This window comes from Salvia splendens, chromosome 3 (assembly GCF_004379255.2).
Source record: "Salvia splendens isolate huo1 chromosome 3, SspV2, whole genome shotgun sequence".
In the NCBI taxonomy this organism is placed as follows: Eukaryota; Viridiplantae; Streptophyta; class Magnoliopsida; order Lamiales; family Lamiaceae; genus Salvia; species Salvia splendens.
This window is the reverse complement of record NC_056034.1, coordinates 15,071,446-15,094,297: the sequence shown is the minus strand read 5'-3', so window position 1 is coordinate 15,094,297 and position 22,852 is coordinate 15,071,446. Positions and strand designations below refer to the sequence as shown.

At 38.0% G+C, this 22,852-nt stretch overlaps 2 long non-coding RNA genes across 2 annotated transcripts; one reads left to right on the top strand and one right to left on the bottom strand.

Moving 5' to 3' along the window:
- Positions 1–2,222: 2,222 nt before the first annotated feature.
- On the top strand, positions 2,223–10,112 carry LOC121794022. Its single transcript, XR_006049217.1, has 2 exons — positions 2,223–2,458; positions 9,594–10,112. It is a non-coding gene; the product is annotated as an uncharacterized LOC121794022 (long non-coding RNA).
- Positions 10,113–15,407: 5,295 nt separating this feature from the next.
- On the bottom strand, positions 15,408–16,750 carry LOC121794098. The gene is made up of 3 exons (XR_006049235.1): positions 16,096–16,750; positions 15,955–16,011; positions 15,408–15,484 (listed from the first exon to the last, which is right to left on the bottom strand). It is a non-coding gene; the product is annotated as an uncharacterized LOC121794098 (long non-coding RNA).
- Positions 16,751–22,852: the final 6,102 nt, after the last annotated feature.

Sequence of the window (22,852 nt, the reverse complement as noted above, 5' to 3'; positions counted from 1 at the left end):
TTCTATTAATTTAGTTACACCTACTGGAATAATCTAAAGACATAGTTTTTAGGGGAATCAATAAAAACATAAGAACTAAAGTAATAAAACACAAAGGTTGAATCCTCGTAGCCTTGATATTCTCTTGAATCCTTCTTCAAAACCTTGAACTTGATGAACAGTGTAGAACTCTCAAATATTATTATTTGGAATTATGCAGCAAAAAGAAGATCTTTAATGATGAAGCTTGAGTGGGTATATATAGCCTAATTTTCGTGTACCATAATTATGGCAAATATTCAGCACAGTATGGTATATCTTGGGGAGAAAGTAGGTCAAATCTGTGCACCGCGTTTTCACAGTGGGCCGCTTCACCTTGGCCAACGGTCGCTGTGCAATGTTCCGTAGCTTCTGTCTCTTGATCAGCGGTCGCTGTACTTTGTTTCAGCGATCGCTGACAATCATCTCGTAGCTACTGGGTCTCCTGGAGCGGTCGATGCACACACTCCAGCGGTCACTAGGCGTGTTCCTCTTTTCAGCACAACTTTCCCGAAGCGGACCGCTACTTGTTCAACGGTCGTTGGTTGTGTTGCAGCGGACCGTTGGACCTCTTGAAAACTCCAGATTTTCAACTTCGACTTTTAGCTATCTTTTTAGGCTTTATTTTGCTCATTTCTCACAAAACACGTCAAAATATTAAAATAGATAAAATATGCAATTTATGGTCATGTAATGCAATTTTGATACTCGTCCAGAGCCTTTGTCCTAGCGGCAAGGAGCTTAGACATTATTGTATGAGGTGCCAAGTTCGAGCCCTCTTGACATCAGTTGTAATTTCCTCCTATCTATAGTATAGGAGTTTATTTGTAATTTCCTCCCTTATATAGGAGTTAATTTTTTTTTAAAAATGCAATTTTGATACTCAAAACGGACCAAATAATGACTTAAAATAGTGCAAATCCAAGCGTATCATGCACATCACCAATCATAGTTGTAACGAGAGAGTCAGAAGACTTTCAGCGGCCAGCTGGATTGTGTGCAGTGACAGCTCATAGTGGCACCGAGGGGTCAGAGGTTTTCAACGGTCCGCTAGACCTTGTGCAGCGGCTCCCTGGAATTGGGGACGCATTATATTACCCAATTTCTCTCAAAGACTTATCTAACTGGGTTAGAAGATTACCATATCATGATGCACGACTTGAAGGTTATAAATGTCCCCAAAAATTTCATCAAAAGAACTTTTTGTTGCATTCTACGCTAAAGATAAAATAATATTTGGAATGTAACATCCCAAAATAGGCTTTGATAAAAAATTTAATTCAATAAGAAAGTTATCCAATTGGGACTTATTAATAGATATTCTCTGATAAAAAAATAGATATAACATAAATATTAATGATAATTAAATTGAAATGAATATAAATATTAATGATAATTAAATTGAAATGAATATAGTATGTGCAGTTATGATATAATGGCATTATTCTTGAAAATATTAGCAATTCCCTAATGTTGCCAATTGAAATATAAAAATGAATATAATAATATCCCACATCGATGTACACAAAGAGCTTAATCCACTATATAAGTCTCATGAGCATCTCCTCCTATCACCAATTGGTTTTAGGATGGAACCCATGGATTTTTATCATGGTATCAGAGCGGGTCGCCGACTGTGAGTCTTATTTAACTGACCCAGCAGTATATCTGGGCTGAAACAGAAAAAAATGACTGACCCCACAGTATAACTGGGTTGAAAATTTGAGCCAGTGGTCCAACCGATCAAAAAAAAGATTGGGCCGATTGTCCAATCGATCATAAAAAGTCCAATCCCTCCAAGATTCACCTTGAAGGGTTTGAGGGAGGGTGTTGGCAATTGAAACATAAAAATGAATATAATAATATCCCACATCGGTGTACACAAAGAGTTTAATCCACTATATAAGTATCATGAGCCTCTCCTCTTATCACCAATTGGTTTTAGGATGAAACTCATGAATTTGTATCACCTAATATAGAAGTGTCGATTCTTGTGGAAAGTCCAATAAAAATGTTTTATCTTCAATAAATATAAATGTTTAATGTGTAGAATAATCTAGAAATAGGTTTTACATGATCTTTTTAATAGGGTGCCATTTGTCACAATAGGTAGCCATATATAAAAAAAAATAAAATTAGGGAAATGAAAACACATATAAGGAAGTTACCATTTTATTTGGAGGGACGGTTTTGGAAGGTGAAAGGACGATCAATAATCTATTGTTTCTTCCCCAACTCCTCAAAGTAATCGGTCGTCGTCCCCCCTGCAAATTCTCAATTTTTGTTCTTCAATCTGTGGCCACGTTTCCGGTGACTTGAAAGGCCAATTGTGTATTCTCTACTAAATCAAGGGGACGAGAACGAAGCACTCTCTCTCGGCTCATCCGTGCGCCGGAATTTAGCTAACGGCTAACACCGACCGCCTTAATCGCTTCTCTCGGTCAGCCCTTCTTCCTCCTGCACACTCGTAGCACACACCTTGCACATTATACAGTAAATCTATGCTATATTTCCTTAAGTTATTGTTGACACCTAAACTAGGATTATGATTAGATAGGAATTATGATAGGGTTTAAGTTCCCTAACGCGAAGGTTGAACGGAGCGAAAGAGATAATTATTCTTTATTTCTAGGGTTTTTGAGCAATTAGGTTTTGAGAACAAAGAATCGTTCTTTATTTCTCAATGATAATTATGACCTCTAATCGGACCCGGCTTGATTCGACTTTTTACTCGGGAAAGAATAAGGAAGAAAACCCGAGCAATAAAATAAAACCTATTTCTACGTAAAGAAGGAAAAAACGTGTTCAACAAGAAATAAAAATAAGTAAACAAAATATGAACAAATCTAATCCCTATCTAGGTGATCGCCGAATGACAATGGGGGCTTGCCGGGCTGAAAGTCGAGGGCCCTATCAACTCCCCTATCCTTGAAAACGTCCTTGTCCTCAAGGTGGAATAATATGAGCAAGTTCATCGCGATATAGAGAACACCAAAATGCCTATAGAGAAAGCTGGAACGTGTATACCCAAGCAAGAAACCCCAATTTGCCAGAAGTCCATCGCGATAGGAATGAGGACCACCACATTTTGTGTCAAGTAAATATGCCACAAGCTTAACATCACCAATATCAACTACCCTTGTATTTGCGATCTAAGTCAGCAAATTAGAAAGTTGCTTCCAAGAATCAGAGGGCACCGTGGAGTGCTTGCTTCGAGTGGATATTAGCAGCAGGAAGAGTAGCCTATCAGATTCCAATATTGATAATAAGTTCTTCCCATGGACGGCATCCAGATCTTGATCGACGGAAGCAAAGGGACCTGCCTCTATAAGATGAAGACCAAGTGCAGATATATGTTCCCAGGAATAAAGCTCCTCCATTTTCTCACAAATATCAGCATATTCATTCAGAATCAATATGTGTTCTTTCTTCAACAGCAGAGTTGCTAGCAACTCATAAGTGTACTCAGCAGTGAGAAGATCAATTGTCGTTGGAGCTAGTACACTGGAATTCCATCCCGAGGAGATCGACTGCTGGACAAAGAGCTCCTCAAAGTTGCCTTGAAGATAATAAAATACTAACGACCAGCTCCTCAAACCCCCAAGTCAGAGATCCTTTCCCACAAAAACCATCGGTAATTGTTGGACTGTATCATAGTGTGCTAGATATTCTCGACACACACAACGATGCACTTCATTCATCGTCCTCCATAATATCAGCCGATTCAGTGGCCTGACGTGACATTTCGCATACACGGAGCCACGGATGCATCTTTCCGCCCATATATCCAGCGCGTCAAATAGGGAATAAAGTCCACCATCTTTTTCCTCTTTACAAACAACAGTAGAAACATTTCTAATAACCGCAAAACACTGTTTCTTCTCTCTATTGCCTTCCAGCCTCTCCAACAATTTCTTTTGGGACTGATCGTTCTTGAATTCCGACATGCAAACTCTTTGGCAGCTTCTAGAAGGGCTTCATAATCAACTTCCCACGATTTTCTCCGAGGCATGGTCTTGTTTAGGAAATTAACCACAGCAGGAAAATTACGTCGAGGGGTCTGTGGAAGAGGCATAAACATGCATGAAATAAGTGGAGCTATATGGTATCCATCATCGAGTTGCGCAGCCTGGCTCCACATAATTTCAATCAATTATCTGACCCACTCTGGATGAGCGTCCTCACCCAATTGTCCCAAGCTTTTCAAGAAATCCATGAACATATTAAATTCTACTTCAGGGACATCTTGTAGGCTCTCTTTTATCAATGCAGTTACTTGCCTTCCTATTTCACGAAGATTTTCATCTGCTAGGTTCTCTTCAACACTCTCAATATGGTTGAATAGGGCTGTCGAGAAAGTTTGAACATCATGCTCCTCATTCTTCTCGGCAACAGGGAGTTGTGCGAGAGTGTCAACAATGTGAGAATTATTGCTATGTGTGTCCTCACAGAATGGCCTTGCAAGGATCTCATCAAATGCAGGGAGCATGTCGACGGGCCAAAGAATGGCCTCGCTGTCCGGCTTCTCTTCAAGAGGCGCACCGTCCAGCACCTCAGTTGATATTGAAATACTAGCCAGGCATCTAAATCTCTCACCAGATGTGACTCCCTCAGTAGATCCGAAATGCGAGATATGGGAATCATCACCAACTTTAGAGCTGACGCTGACCAAATGAGAAGTATTAAAATCTTTAGGCACAACCGAATGATAAAGAACATCACCTTCCTTTAAGTTATCATATATACTCATGTGCCCCGCTACATCATCACTTCTTTCTCTTATATCCTCTAAAGTAATGCCTCGCAATTTAAATTGCCGTCTCCCACGAACAGCTGCTGCATCTTCCCTTCCATAATCCTTTTCATGAAACCTCTTGTTACATCCTGCCTCCATAGTCTTGGAAACCATCAAATCCTCAAGATTCAGCGGAATAGAGGGTGGGTAAGCCTGCTTCCTGCACTCCACCATATTCCGTCGAGCTATCGTTTCATCGAGAATAATGCTAGAGTCCAATATGCAATCTGCACCTACATAAATTGGTTCACTCATAGTAGCCTTTGAATATCCAAGAAACTCATTCGAAGTTAGAGCATTTGGCTGATCACATGCACAAGAAACCGCCTCGTCAAAGAATTCCGGAGCAAATACCTCCCGGTTAATAGTTTCCGAATTCTCAGAACAATTTAGTGTATCAAAACCCATACCATTAGAAACAATATTTTTTGTCGATTCCATAATTGGAGGTTGATCAACCAACTGATTATCATCAACATGTGAAATATCATCCCGAGTAATTCCGGAGCAAAGCGGTGATAGACCGCCAATAGAAAATCGTCCCAACCTTTTCCGACATTACTATCCGTCCAATATGCCATCCATTCTGACGCCGGGTGATCAAACAAGTATTGAGTAAGGTACAGCCGATCGGATAGAGGTGTATAGTGGTGGTTGTAATAAATCTGCATATGACAAATCCACTCGGTGGCATTCTCTCTGTCGAAACGAGGAGGATCAACTCTTAAGCGTGGCAAGGCTGCAGGTGCTACGCTGAGCGGTGCCTGTGTAAGCGATGGCGGTAGGTGCCATCCTTGTTTTGTGGTTGCTGCTGGTGGAGGGTCGGGTGGCTCCTTCGACGCCTTAAAGCCGGCGGCCGCAAGTTTAGCCAAGGTTTTCTCGTGCCTTATTAGAAATGGGCCACTCACCCCTTAAAAGGCCTCATAAGGGGGAGGGTTATCCACACTTATATAGATTAGATGGGATCTTCACCAAGTCGATGTGGGACATAATTTAGAGAATTTAACACGCCCCCTCACGTGTGGGCCGGAAAGGACATCGGTCTTCCATCACGTGGGTAGGCAATGCAAGAGAAACCATCATCGATGTGGGCCGGAAAGGACATCGGTCTTCCACTCGTGAGGTAGATAAGAGATAAAGAGAAAACCATCATCGACTTGGGCCCGCTCTGATACCATATTAGAAATGAGCCACTCACCCCTTAAAAGGCCTCATAAGGGGGAGGGTTATCCTCACTTATATAGATTAGATGGGATCTTCACCAAGTTGATGTGGGACAGAATTTAGAGAATTTAACAAGCCTCTTATTCAACTCATCATGCCGTCGTGCGAAGGACTCCTTCTCAAGCATGTGTGTCAACAACTTCTCATCCTGATTGGCGGATCGGATGTTCATATCGAACAACATCTGGTCGATGTCGGGGGAGAATGTGGTGGCGGTGGTGGCTTTTCGTGCCTGGTCGCAGCCAAGGAAGGTGGGAGAAGAGTAGTCAATGGAAGCACCGATTGATAGGGTTTAAGTTTCCTATCGAGAGGTTTGTAGAGCACGCGAAGGTTGAACAGAGCGAAAGAGATAATTCCCTAGTTGAAGTTCTAGAGTTTTTGAGCAATTAGGTTTTGAGAAGCAAGAATCGTTCTTTATTTCTCAATGATAATTATGACCTCTAATGATCCTATTATATAGGATCGGGCCCTGCTTGATTCGACTTTTTACTCGGGAAAGAATCAAGGAAGAAAACCCGGGCAATAAAATAAAACCTATTTCTATGTAAAGAAGAAAAAAACGTGTTCAACAAGAAATAAAAATAAGTAAACAAAATATGACAAAATCTAATCCCTATCCAGGTGATCGCCGAATGACAATGGGGCCTTGCCGGGCTGAAAGTCGAGGGCCCTATGCATCTCCAGTGGGCGGACATCCCACTAGGACATCCCAAAAACACCTCCTGCCACGTCACTAGGACTTCCCATCCCACTGCCACGTCACTAGGACATCCCCTCCTATGTCCGCCCTTCCCACTAGGACATCCCGCAATTAAAAAAAATCATACATTTACAAATAAAACAATTTACATTTACGGAAATAAAATTTGACGTCAACCCCTCCGAGTCCAAACCTCATACATTATTCGAAAAAATTACGGGAAAAATTAACAACTTTATCGGAAAAATTAACAACTTCATCGGAAAAAACATACATGATTCGAAAAAAAAATTGCATACTAATAAAAAAAAACTTTATACATTATCACGTCAACCCCTCCGAGTCCAAACCTCTTCGATGATATCCTGCTGAAGTCGAACATGGGCATCTGTTTGCCGCATGTCGGCAAATGCACGCAGCCGCGCGACCTCTCCATGAGGTACCCCCATATTCACATTCGCGCTGGCCACGCCGTGACTTGGACCTGCACCCGTATCATCTTCGTTGGTCCACTGAGTCAGTTCCGCAGCTTCATTTTCGACAATCATGTTGTGCATTATGATACATGCGTACATGATATCACCGATGTTGGGAATATACCACTGCCGTGCAGGACCCTTCACAATCGCCCACCGACTCTGGAGCACACCAAATGCCCGCTCCACATCCTTGCCCGCTGCTTCCTGACGGCTCGCAAAGTATGTCTTCTTTTGTCCGAGCGGATGCTTGATTGACTTCACAAAGACGGGCCAGTTTGGGTATATCCCATCCGCCAAATAGTACCCCATATTATGCTGGTTGCAGTTGGCGACGAAACTGATGGCGGGACCAACGCCATTGCACTGAGTGTTGAACAGGGGCGACGACTGGAGAACGTTGATGTCGTTGTTGGACCCGGCGACTCCAAAATAAGCATGCCATATCCACAACCGGTAGTCAGCTACAGCTTCAAGGATCATCGTGGGATGCTTGGCTTTGAAGCCGGTAGTGTACATCCCCTTCCAGGCGGCGGGGCAGTTCTTCCACTCCCAATGCATACAATCTATGCTGCCCAACATCCCAGGGAACCCGTGCACCGACCCATGCATATCTATCAGCATCTGGCAGTCTTCGGGGCTCGGACTCCGAAGATACCGCTCCCTGAATATCGCTCTCACGCCAGCGCAAAAATTCTGCAGACACTCGACGGCTGTTGACTCGCCAATGTGGAGGTACTCGTCAAACATGTCGGTCGCGCCTCCATACGCCAGTTGTCTGATTGCGACAGTGCACTTCTGCAAGGGCGTGAGTCCGGGTTTGCCAGCTGCATCCGTTCTGATCCTAAAATACAGGTATCTTCTCTCTAAAGCACCCATGATGTGCAGAAACAGCGGACGATGCATCCTAAAGCGTCGCCGGAATAAGGCTTCCCCAAAACGCGGTTGCGGAGCGAAGTAGTCCGCATACAACCGAATATGTGCAGCAATGTGGTCACGGGGTACTTGAGTTCGACGATGGATCGGCCGAGGTACCGCCGCCTGCTGCCGCCGCTGCAACCTCTGTTGTAGCAGCCTCTCTATCGCACCTTCAACAGCGACCTCCAACTCATTCTCGCTATCACTTTCACTAGACATTCTAGATATACTTGAAATTAGAGATGTAGAGAGAGTAACTTGTTAACACAAGTGGTGCGAATGAAATAAAATTCGACGAGCCGTATATATAGAGTTTAAAAAAAAAAATTTAAAAAACGGGACGTCCGACCGGACGTCCGACTGGACGCCACAATGGCGGACGTCCGCCCGCCCGTCGCGCCGACGTCCGAGGACACCCGACGTCCTCATGGGACGTCCGTATCCGACCCTAAACGCCACAATGGCGGACGTCCCTGTCGCCCGTCGCGATGTCCGACCGGATGTCCGACCGGACGTCCGCCATTGGAGATGCTCTCAAATTAATGAAAGAAAAATTATATTGTTAACCGAAAATTTAGGAATGTGAATTGTTTTTTTTTTGTTATGCTTGGTTACCCCATAATTGATCATGAATATGAGTAATTAAGTATGATATGATAGGTGAAGTTGGAACCGTGAATCATCTGAAATCATTCTTATTTCTCTATTATATCCATGAAAGATTCAATCCGATTAATCTGGGAATAAACATAGTGATTATATTTAATCTGAATCGTGGAGTAGGGACTGGGAATGCCGTATCCATGGTAACAAATCTGATGCTATATAGTTGAAGGTATTTTTCGAAATGAAATCATAAAATCATACTACTAATTAGATTGAGTATAGAAAGCATGGAAAATGTTCGTGGATAGCTGATTAATAGAGAAGTGTGATTATGATAGTATTGCTAGCTAAATGATTAATGGACTAGTATGTATTGGAGATTATTTTCTAAAAATGAAATTATTTAGTAATAATTAGAGATGAGATAATGGGTGTTAAATTGTGAATAAATATGAGTATAGGTGAAGGAGATGCTTATTATCTTAAGGCATGAATTGCTATGATATTCATTAATTTAATACGAAAGTTCTGCGGAGAAAGGGTATATATTATGAGTTTGTGATGAGATTTGAAATATTATACTCCATTATGAAAGGTAATAATATATGTGTTGGCATGAAATGATAATATGAATTTGATAATGAAATGGATATGATTATGTTTGTAAAGTTGGGGGTAAATATGGAAATGTGCATTAAGGTAAATGTGGTATCTGATATAGACTGATAAGATATATACGAATATGATTACATGTGATGATGTCTGATGTGTTGTGTTCTGTATTTATGTGTTCTGTTAAGAATTGTCGGAAATAAAGTATACGTATGCGTGACTGTGCTTACGCCCCGTGCTTCAGGGTGTTCTGTGGGTACAATTGGCATGCCATAGGACAGCAGCGCTGCATTATCTGAGATAACTCGTCTTCTGGATAACCGAAGCGATGATCGTATGCTATCTGCCATCTGATCTGTCTGATATGCACCCTCTTGGGTGGTCTGATTATCTGTTATCTGATCTGTCTGCACCCTGAATGGGTGGTCTGTGCGGAGTCCTCTCGAGGACAAAATTTGTGTCTGCATCTGATTCTGTTTCTGATCTTGTCCGCGAACCCTAGTTTATCACTAAGCACTTTAAGGGGCTATACTTGTTATGATTGTGATTTATGTGATGCGTAGGTGTGTTGATATGTGGATAAAAATATAGTATGTGTTTTGATATGTGAGAATATCAATGACTGGTATATGTGTTTCTATGCATGATAATGTGCGAACTAGCATATGTGATCAAACAAGTAATAATGTGTGAATACATGGAATATGTATATGGTAACTTTGGTACCCCGTGCTGATATATGGAGTGTGATTAGATCTCGTTATGTGATTCTATTCAGTTCAGATACTTGAGTTAAGGGTTCAAGATTTTGTTGTTGTGATTTGACGGCTCACGTGAAACTTGGTAATATACAATGATAAATTATGTTATAAGTCTCGAAAATCAATTGCTCGGGTGAGGACCTAGTTGCATAAACGGGTATGTAGAAACGATTATTTAGTGGATAAGGAAACTGTTAACAAAGTAAAAATTGCTCGAAATTGATGCACTTTTATTAGCACTATAAATATCTGCAAGTATACAGAGTATGAATAGTATAGCTAAAGATTAGTACCAGATATCGATCACAGGAAAAACAAACAAAAACTGTCTATTCTCTACTAAAACTCAATTACTATTTGGAAAATCGAAAGATTTTTGAATTTTTGAAAACAGAAAAAGTTTAAAAGGAGTAAACAACTAATTGCAAATAAATCACGTAGATAAAAGTATAGAGATAAGGGAATTCCATGGATGTGCGTTTACAGTTATGGTTATACAAGTTCCAACTACAATACCCTAGCACATTTCTTACTTTGATAGAACGAGTCACCTAGTTTATGCTCATGTGATGTAAACGTTGGTTACCAACATTAAGGTTGTCAATCCTAAATACGTAACTCCTAAAAGCTCCTAAGACCTTTGAAAAGTCTTCACCCTCAATTAACAGTGCCGTTTTAAAGGAAGTTAATCATAGTGTCTATTAAGTGGATCTAACTCGTCAACCTCCTCTCATGATTATGTAGCAAGTTATATTAAATCATCACAGAATGTGTCACTCAAACGTGAAGCATTATCCAACAACTTAAGGAAGAAACAAAGTAAGAACAAACAAATATTAAGTAGAAAAAAGAAATTATATAATCAAAGTCGTTACTAACACATCCCTAGAATCCTATGAATTTAGTTACACATGATAGAATAATTTAAAAACATAGATTGAAGGGAAGACAATGAAAAGATAAAACTAAAGCAAATAAAATCCAAAGGTTAAATCCTTGTAGCTTTGATGATCTTGAATCCTAATTCAACTCCTTGCACAATGAAGTACTCTAATTTTAAACTTTGGAAATATGTTGCAAAAAGAGGATCCTAATGATGAAGCTTGAGGGGGTATTTATAGCTGAAAATTCGTCCTTCTCAAATAAGGAAAAAGACTGCAAAGTATGGTAAATCTTAGGGAACAAGTAGGGCAATTTCTGTGCGCCGCATTTTCTCAGCGGGCCGCTGCACCTTGGCCAGCGGTCGCTGCACGATGTCCCGTAGCTACTGGAACTTTTGGAGCGGTCGCCACGCGCCCAACGGTCGTTGGGCGTGTTCTTCAGTCCAAGCACAACTTTCCCGGAGCGGACCGCTGCTGACTTAGCGGTCGCTGGGCGCTGGCGGTCGCCGACAGTGTTGCAGCGGCCGTTGGACGCTCCCAGAATCTTCAGATTTCCAACTTTGTCTTCTAGCTATCTTTTTGGGCTCAAATATGCACATTTATCACAAAACACATCAAAATACCAAAATAGATAAAACATACAAAATATGGACATGAATTGTAATTTTGACATTAAAAACAGAATAAAGAAAGGCCTTAAAATAGTGCAAAATCCGAGCGTATCAGAAATCTATAATTTATATACAGAGCCTGGTTAGCATTTCTTTTAATTTATGAAATTTTGTCATCATGTATGAATACTTTATTGGGCTTGTGAATTTCACACCTTCTTAGATCTTTGTAAACTATAATCTTAATCTCATCGTGTTAAGCATGCAGTTGAAAGGCCAGACCACTATATTTATAAGTAAGTTCTAAGCTCGTTAGTTCAGTGGCGTGTAGGATTCTTTTAAACATTGTGCATGCAAGTATCTTTTGATTCTTTTTTATAAGTTGAAATAATTGTTGGTAATTTTAAAGATAGTTGAATGAAGAAAATTATATTCAGAGATGACAATGATTTTTTTAATTTAATTGAAAATCTAGTAGAGAGCGTTACATGGAGTTCCTGTCCATTGTTCACCATCTTTTCACCATACTTGGAGTTTAAAGTTTGGATTCAAGAGAAGATCAAGACTACGAGGTTCATCTTTTGGATTTTATTTTCATAGTTTTTTATTTTTTCTATGTTTTCCCTACAAACTATGGGTTAGTAGAATAGAGTAATTGTGTAATCGAGACAAACAAAAACGTAAGGATACAAAGATTTATGTGGTTCACCAACACAACGTTGGCTATGTCTACGGGCAGGAAAAGAGAACAGATTATATTCAGATTGTTTTGCGGATTACAAAGTTGTGTGCTCTACTTTTATATAAATAGGCACACAGACGACGGGCGAGGTCCAATATAACAATTAGGACCCAAAGCAGAAACATAGCATAGCATTAGGCCGGGGGCGCCTCCGCCTCCCGTTTGGCTAGCGGTAAACAATACAGATTCAAGGCATACTAACAAGTATATTTGTCTATGAGTTGCTAAATCTATAGAGTTTAGGGATGTATTAGTAACGACTTTGGTTTATACAGTTCCTATTTATTTAATATGAGTTTTGTTCGTGGTTGCTTTATTTTAACTTGGACGATAATGCTACATTTTTGGGTGACACATTCGACGATGATTTCTTGGCTGGCAAAGTAATTGATAGAGGATCTCATGTTAGATGGACTTACTTAACGCTACAATTAATTTTCCTTAAAACGGTACTTTTAATTGAGAGTGAGGACAACTTGCGAGTCTAATTGAGCTTTTTAGAGTTGCTAATCTAAGATATGCATCTATAATCATGTTAGATTATTAGTCTAATAATATTACTTAGCTAATAATGCTATTTTAGTAAAATAATGTACTTCCTCCGTCCCACAATAATTGTCACTCTTATTGTGGGCACGAGTTTTAAGAAATGTAAAGAAAAATTGGTTGGAAAAGTTAGTGAAATGTGGAACCCACTTTTTTATATTGGTTTTATAATAAAATGTGAGTGGAGTGAGTTAGTGGAATGTGAGACCTACTTACCATTTATGGTAAAAATGAAATGTGACAATTATTGTGGGACAGGCCGAAATGGAAAAGAGTGACAATTATTGTGGGACGGAGGGAGTAGCATTTTAGTCTACTAACGTAGATTATTAGTCTAATAATGTAGTTTGACTAGTAATATAACATCTTAGCCTAATAATGTAGCTTATCACAACCATCAAATCCAAAGATCCAAGGGTTGTGATTTGTGTTGATAAATATTCATATTCATATGGTAAATATTGTTCAAAAATAAAACACTTGTAGTCCATTGAATCTTGTGATCTAACGGTTAGATTAATGCCACATGTCATCTAATAATGTAGATTATTAGTCTAATAATGTAACTTAGCTAATAATGTACTCCCTCCGTCCCATAATAGATGACACACTTGGGAAATAACACGAGATTTTAGGAGATGTTGTTTTGTGTGTTAGGTGGAGAGAGAAAATAGTATATTTATATTAATGTGGGAGGAAGTTTTTTCCAAAAAAAGAAATGTGACATCTTTTGTGGGACAAACTAAAAAGGAAAGTGTGACATCTATTATAGGACGGGGGGAGTATTATTTTAGTAAAATAATCGAGTAGCATTTTAGCCTAATAATGTAGATTATTAGTCTAATAATGTAGTTTGACTAAATATAGCATCTTAGTCTAATAATGTAGATTATCACAACCATCCAATCTAACGATCCAAGGACTGTGATTTGTGTTGTGTTTGATACTAAAGAGGTGTGAGGACCCTAATACCCCTCGTTATATATATATATATATATATATATATATATATATATATATATATATATATATATATATATATATGGTTGCGTTAAAGATAGAACCATTCTTAAGTGTAGAACCTAGAACTCTACATATTTTATTCATTGGATGAGGAAAAAATGACGGTCAAGATTAAAAATCATACATATTAGACTATGTTTTCACGACATTCCGGACTCAACATGTGAAAAAACTCACATGTTGATGGAAGAATGAATGAAACGAAGAAGAGTCCATGCATGCTTTATTTTTTCACTTATCTGCATTCACCCATTAATAATAGTTTTGGTTGTAATGGGAAGTTGTTGTGCAAATCAACACCATTGGATTAAAAGATCTAACGACCTCCGTTTGGCATTTGTTCTACGTTTAAGAATAGTTCTACGTTTAAGAATGGTTCTATCTTGATCACAATCCTATATATATATATATATATATATATATATATATATATATAGGATTTTGATCCAAACAAGAATCCATTTAAACAAAGAAATACAGGCCAATTTTCAGCCGTAGGATTAGGCGAGATGATCTTGAGATTATCTAATGGCCCATTTAATTCCCTAAATATTATTATTTTATTCACTAAATATTCATTAAGGTTAATAAAGTCATTAGCTATTTCTCTATTGTTATGCCATCTCCTATAATCTTGCCTACGTTTATTTCGGCCAACAAATCACACGCATGAGTTAACAGTTTATTTTCCTCAACTTCTTCTTCTTCCTATCTTCATCTTCTTCAACCGATCTACCATCAAACTTCCATCATACTTTTTTCCATGAAGATTTATTATTTGTGATTTAATATTCGTCGATGTCGTGTTCCAGATTAATCCGTTCCATTCTCAATTTTATATATCATCGTCGTTAGCAGATTCCAACTCCAATCGTGTTCCAGATTAATCAGTTCCATTTCCAATTCTGTATCATCGTCATTAAGTTGTTGGCATACAAAACAGTAGTTTTATGGCATGACTTGAATATTGGATTATTATGACCCAATATACCCACATATTTTCATGACTCAAAACGTCGTTTAGCATGACCCAAAAGCATAACTATTGTTTTTAGTTATTGTGTTTGCATTCTTCTGTCTTGCTAGCTTTTTTAATATGTTTAAAACATGATTACAATCGCGTATTTGGTTTTTTAATATGTTCAGAACACGAGAATATTCTTCGGTCGTACTTCCAATAAGTTTGTTTCATGCGAACATTTCGATCAAATTGTATGAGGCATGCTGGTACTGAGTAGTTTTACGTCATGCCTCGAATGTTGGTATATTATGACACAAATTAACCTAACAATTCTATAACTCAAATATTGATTTATTGTGACCCAATGTATCGAGTAATATTCATCGCATGGGCTATCGTCTACAAAAAACAAGAGGAAAGCCTTCAAAAGTCATTGACCCTCTCTTTCACCCATGTAGACTTCAAGGTGTCTAAGCAAATAAACCCTGTTGTCATCAACATTGTATGTCGTTGTCCAACTCATTTTCAACATCTGAATAGGTGCGTTGATCACTGATTTGCATTGATTGTGACAACCAATCATTGTTAAATACTTACAAAAGAACGTCCTCTGCAAAACATGGGTTGCAAATATTAGTACGACCAAACAATACATTAACAATAACCAAAAACATCAACTATGCTATTGGGTCATACTAATAATATATTTTAGTCATGGAAACATATGGTTAAATTGGGTCATAATAAGCTGGAACTAGGTTATACGACCAAAGTATACGCTACCAATAACCAAAAACATTAGATATATTTTTGGGTCATACTAAACGGGGATTTCAGTCATAGAAACATTTGGTTAAATTGGGGCATAATAAGCTGGCACTGGGTCATACGACCGACGAATACACTAATAATAACCAAAATCGTCAACTACGATTTTTGGGTCATACTAAACGAAAACTTGAGCCATTGAAGAGGTTTGACCTTTTGCTTATGGAACAAAAAACCATAATTAAATACCAAAGTTCCAAAATCGAAACAAAACTACATGCATCCAAATCCCAGAAAATGAAATCGACATACATTTCGGTGCTTTAGGGATCCGCAAAATCTTCTTCTTCACGTTCGTTCTCTGATACACTACGTGCCGAACAACCAATTAAAGTGACAATTTTGCCTGATTTAGTCAAATTTAAGTCAAGCGTTGAACAAAATCTTACTAACTTTTTCCGTCATGACTAGCAGATCCAGATGCTCGAGTGTCCACCATTGTTGAAGTAGGCTTTTGGTTCACCGTCTTCCAAAATCGTGGAGGATTCGATTTTCTGGTGGAGACAACGATTTTGTGGAGGAGACGACGGTTTTGAGGTGGAGACGCTTTGATTTGGAGAAGGGTTTTTGTTGATTTGGAGAAGGGTTTTTGTTGATTTGGTGGTAAAGTAGGTTTTGGTTCCCCTTCTCCGTCGATTTTCTGGAGTAGGAATAGGGTTTTTGAGGAGGCGACATTTTTGTGGAGGAGAAGACGAATCTGTGGAGGAGACGACGATTTTGAGGGGCCGAGACGATTTTTTGTTGAATGATTTTTTGTTGATTTGGTGGTAGAAGAAGAAGATTTGAGGGAGATTGGAGAGTTTTTGTTGAAAGAGAGTGAAATAGAATGGAACGTGTGCAGTAATTACTCCCAATCCCAATTAATCAGGGCCTAAAAACGGAACGACAGTTATTAATATTTTTGTTTCCTAAATTACCCCTAACATGACATAGATCGGCCTTATTATGACCCATATAAAACGAGGAGTCACTCCAGATCTTAGCCATTAATCTCCAGATCTGACGGTCTAGATATGGTCTGTATTTCTATACTTAAGGACTGATTTTGGTAGATGAAGACCATATATATATATATATATATATATATATATATATATATATATATATATAGAGTCCCATTATTCACAAATTCACAAATTGATCAAATACCTATATATATATATATATATATATATATATATATATATATATATATATATAGGGTGCTGTTAGATTGAGATTATTTAATTAAATTAAGAAATGAGATGCAATCTAAGCCACTAATCCACAAGATTAATGAAATGTCAACAGCTATTACATTATGCCAACACGGGGGTATAAGTGTCATTTCATTAATAATATGGCAGAAAAAAATAAAAAGAATTTGAGCAATACCGTTTTTTCCCCCAAATTGAAGCTGAAGAATTTGAGAAATTGAAACATGAATATATGAAGTAAACAGAGGAGGAGAAGACAATTGCGATGGCGAGAAGGTAGGGGATGAAGACGAGCGTGTTGGCGATTAGGTAGGAGGAGAGGCGGTAGACGCCGCTGGAGGCTTCTTGGAGGAGGATTGGGCGCTCGTTGATGAAGATCGAGAGGGTTTCGGTGGTGGAGGAGAGAAGGAAGGTGAGCGTGAACGCGAAGAGACCTAATCGCTTCTCGATCCCCAATTTGTCTAATCCGATGTTGATGTAGATCTTGCCGAGCACGATTCCGACTCCTACGGCTTGCAGTGTGTTGGTGACGAGCAATTGATTCGTTCTGTAAATGATTTTCCAGAATCGGAAGGATAGGAGTGTGAATTCGTGGATTCTCGAGCTTCCAGATCTGATTTTGTGTTCAATTGGAGGAGGAGAGATGGATTCAATTGACATCTGTTGTAAGAACAGTAGTTATTTTGATGTTGGTACATCTGTTGTTCAAATTTACCATGCTTTCTCTAGGTTAAGCTAGTTATTATCCATCCTTTTGTCCTATGAATATCGTTACAGAAGTTTAAATGCAGTTTATACCATGCTTCCTTTGGTTTGCTTTCTTGAGTTTGGTCCTTGTTTTCATGTTCCCATGAAAGTGCAGTTTATTGAATCTAAATATTTCTATTTTCTTTAAAACTATGCTTCTTTTCTTAAAAATATTTGTATGGCAGAGCATGTTGATATATATTTGAGATAGATACTAACATAATAAAGAAATCCTCATGTAAATTTTGGATGTCCTGTTTCTCGATCATAACTTTCCTTTTGTGATGTATCCCCCGCCACCCTCCACCATGTCATATCATTTTCCTGCTCCTGCTCCAGCTGTTCCGGTGGTTGGAGGTTGGTGAGGATTTCCATGGAGAATTCGAGGGGATCGAGCTGAGGGGGACGGTGAAGCCGTTGGAGAGGAGGAAGGCTTTGAGGGAGAAGATGTCGTCGTGGTGGATCTCGAAGCAGCAGCAGCCGTCGCAGGGCGTGACGTCGGAGCTCTTCTCTGTGCTGCAGTAGGTGAAGAGAGCGCCGGTGTCGTTCCGGAGCCACCAGCAGCGCAAGGAGACGGCGGAGGTGGTGGAGCTCGATCGGATTCTCCAGGTGTTTGATGAATTGATTCAGAAGGTGTGTGTGTTTGTGCGTGTCAAAGTTTAGAGTGATTTGTCTGGCTAATCTAATTATTAAGATTAGATTTTTTTTTCCAGAAAAAAATGTTCTTTTTTCTTGTTTATAGTGATGGTTGAATGTGTTATGTTTTTCTAGCAAATGTTTCCTTTCTTTTAAATGAGGGATTTTTTTGGGTGGATTGTTTTTCTTATTCTTGAGCTGAAATTGTTCTTAATGGAGTTGTTGTCTTAGTTAATTCTGCTGATTTTTTTATTGGTCTTGATATTTTACCATAGGTAATCTCTCTCTCTCTGTTTGCCTCTTGAGCTAAGATTTCCATAGCTTCTTGGTTCTTGTAAGAAACATATTGATCTATTTGAGAGAAAGAGTGAGAGTGAGAGTGAGAGAGAGAGTGAAAAACATCTTGATCTTATGTCAACTACGATGTCAACAGCAAACGTTATTCGTGTCAACTACGATGTCAACATCAAACGTTATTTATGTCAACTACGATGTCAACATCAACCGTTATTTATGTCAACTATTATGTCAACAACAACTCATTCAGGAGACAGAAAAGATTGATTTATGGAAAAGGATAGAAGAAGATATTGTTGATGCTGCTGCAATGGGGGAGGGTTCCTAATTGAAGATCTTGGCTCTCAGCTACCTTTACTTGCCCGCTAGACTTCAAGGTTGTTTCCTTTACCTGGGTGCATTCCCCGAAGATTGTGAGATACGTGCCTCTAAACTCATCAAACTTTGGGTTGGTGAAGGCTTCTTCCTAAAACCTGCACTACCCACACAAACCATGAACAACTATTGTGGTTTCTGACTTTTGAACTTAGCAGTATGTAATATATATGAAATGTCAACCAGTTCAACAACTTGTATTGAAATGTCAACAACGCAAAAATAATTCTTATAATTAAAAAAGAACAACTATTTTGTCTTAATTTTTTAATTTGAAACAAGTTCTGGTATCATGATCATGCAATACATGTCAATTGCTTTCGTATCAAATATCAACAACTTATATGAAAATATCAACAGCTTGTATATCAAATGTCAACAACTTGTCAACAATTTGTATATAGTGTCAACAACTCAAAAACAATTCTTGTAATTTAAAAATAACAACTATTTTATCTTCAATTTTTATTTGACACAAGTTTTGGCATCATGATCATACAACACATGTCAATAGCCTGCATATCAAAAGTTAACAATTTATAGCAAAATGTCAACAGCTTGTCAACAACTTGTATATAGTGTCAACAACTCAAAAACAATTCTTGTAATTAAAAAATAACAACTATTTTATCTTAATTTTTTTAATTGACACAAGTTTAGGCATCATGTTCGTGCAATATATGTCAATAGCATGCATATCAAATGTCAACACTTATAGCAGAATGTCAACAGCATATTAATAGCCTGTATATAAAATGTCAACAGCTTGTCAACGACTTGTATAAAGTGTCAACAGCTCAAAAACAATATCAATAGCGAGAATATCAAATGTCAACAACTCTATTCAAATGTCAACAACTAAAAAATAACACTTATAATTCACATATCAATAGCGATAATATCAAATGTCAACAACTCTATTAAAATGTCAACAACTCTATCAAATTCAGAAACATAGTAGAGCTTCCACCAACATACACAAAATCTATTAGTCAATTAAAATATCTAACAATTTCGACATGAGGATTCAATATCTCAAAAATCTTATTGTTCCAATTTTTAGATCTACAAATTCCAATTCAGGAAAAATGAGTAAAATCGCAGATCTCACTACAAAATCCAACAAAGAGTAGAAATCAATGATGTCGGCAAGGAGCTCGGGATCCATCTCGAAATCGGGCAAAACGTCGCTCTCGTCGATTCCGAGGAAGAGATCGTCGAAATCAATACTGTCGAACAGATTGACGCCGGAGAAATAGGGGAACTCGGCAGCGTCGATCGAGAAGCCTTCCATTTCGCCTTCCAATTCGGAGGCGCAGCAATGGCGGCGGCAGTGGAGGAGGATGTGGAGTCGTGCGACAGCGGCGGAGATGAGGAGCGGCGGTGGTTGACGAGGAGGAGATTTTTTGAGTGAAATTGGGAAAATTATTGATGGCAAAGAAGATAAAACATGAAATTACCATTCTACCCTTTTATAATAAATTAATCTAAATATTTTTTGTGAGGCAAAATCTGGACCACTCATTTAATAAAAATGAGTGGCTGATGTTGCATCTCATTTCTCAATTAGCCTAAAAAATCTCAATTGATCATGGACCTATATATATATATATATAGAGTCTCATTATTCACAAATACTTGGTTTAAGCCAATACTTGTTTTGATCAAATACCTATATATATATATATATATATATATATATATATATATATATATATAATGGGCTAATCCTATGGACAAAAAACGGTCTGTATTTCTTGGTTAATCCACTATGGACAAAAAAAGGTATGTATTTCTTGGTTTAAGCCAATACTTGTTTTGATCAAATACCTATATATATATATAGAGTCCAATTATTCACAAATTCACAAATTGATCAAATACCTATATATATATATATATATATATATATAGGTATTTGATCAAAACAAGTATTGGCTTAATACCTATATATATATATATATATATATATATATATATATATATATATGGGAGCGTTATTCTCCTTTTCACATCTTAGATCATTTTTCCTTCTTAATATTATGCGTTAGATCTAAGGCATCAACGGATCAGATTGATTCTATAAAACTGGTTCCGTGTTGCATTATAGAAGGTGGTTGTATGCATTACAGGGTTATTATTGACATTTGACGGAAAAGTAACTGCCACATTTTGGTATCTGCGAATAATGCACCACATGGTCACGAGTAATGCATATAATTGACTATATAATGCACAATATGTGAACTGCAATGCATACGAATAAGATGTACCATGTTATGATGTTTGGACACACGTTTCTTGTTTTCCCTAAGGGTTTAATAAGCTTAGGGGCTAGGGTATAGTACGTAGACACGTATGTAATCTTCACATGGTAACGAGTAATGGATATAATTGACTATATAATGCACAATTTGTGAACTGCAATGCATACGAATAAGATGTGTTGTGTTATGATGTTTGACACACGTTTCTTGTTTCCCTAAGGGTTTAATAAGCTTAGGGGCTAGGGTATAGTACGTACGCATTAATAACAAATTATAAAATGATACGAATAATTAACCAAATTGTCACGAGTAATGGATGTTATTAACTATATAATGCACAATATGTGAACTGCAATGCATACGAATAAGATATACCATGTTATGATGTTTGACACACGTTTCTTGTTTCCCCTAAGGGTTTAATAAGCTTAGGGGCTAGGGTATAGTACGTAGACATTACTAACAAATTGCTGTTATTGGAATATACGTATGTGCATTATTTGGTTTAGCTAGTGCATTATGTAGCTGTTAATTGTCATTATCTCAGTATATTATGCATTATTAGAGGTATTGTGTATATGGGTTAATCAACGGATTGAAGATTACATACGTGCATTTAGTAATGTCTACGTACTATACCCTAGCCCCTAAGCTTATTAAACCCTTAGGGAAAACAAGAAACGTGTGTCAAACATCATAATATGGTACATCTTATTCGTATGCATTGCAGTTCACATATTGTGCATTATATAGTTAATAACATCCATTACTCATGACAATTTGGTGAATTATTCGTATCGTTTTATAATTCGTTATTAATGCGTACGTACTATACCCTAGCCCCTAAGCTTATTAAAGCCTTAGGGGAAACAAGAAACGTGTGTCAAACATCATAACACAACACATCTTGTTCGTATGCATTGCAGTTCACAAATTGTGCATTATATAGTCAATTATATCCATTACTCGTTACCATGTGAAGATTACATACATGTCTACGTACTATACCCTAGCCCCTAAGCTTATTAAACCCTTAGGGGAAACAAGAAACGTGTGTCAAACATCATAACACAGCACATCTTGTTCGTATGCATTGCAGTTCACATATTGTGCATTATATAGGCAATTATATGCATTACTTGTGACCATGTGGTGCATTATTCGTAGCGGTTTCCAGCCATTATTAGATTACTAGTGTACCCTCATAATGCACAAAATAGGACAAATAATGCAACACGGGATTAATTACCCAATGTTGATCTTGACCGTCCATTTCTCTAATCTAATGGCTGATATTAAGAAGGAAAAAGGAGGAAATATAGGAAAATGAAATGAATACATCCCTATATAATTAATGATGGACCGCGAGTATGCCTCATGAATTTAGTGTTTTTGATGTGCCGTGTTTAGATGTTTGGAACACGTTACTTGTTGATCCCCAAGGGTTTAATAAGCATAGGGACTAGGGTATAGTACTTACATATATAAATCACGTATTTTGTAATTAAAATTTTTTACCAAATAAAGTTATGAAAAAGGTGCACGGTTACATATAATGCACCAACTGAAAGTGCATAATGAAATTTATTGTCTGTATAACCCATAATACGTTGGAGGAATTAATGATGGACC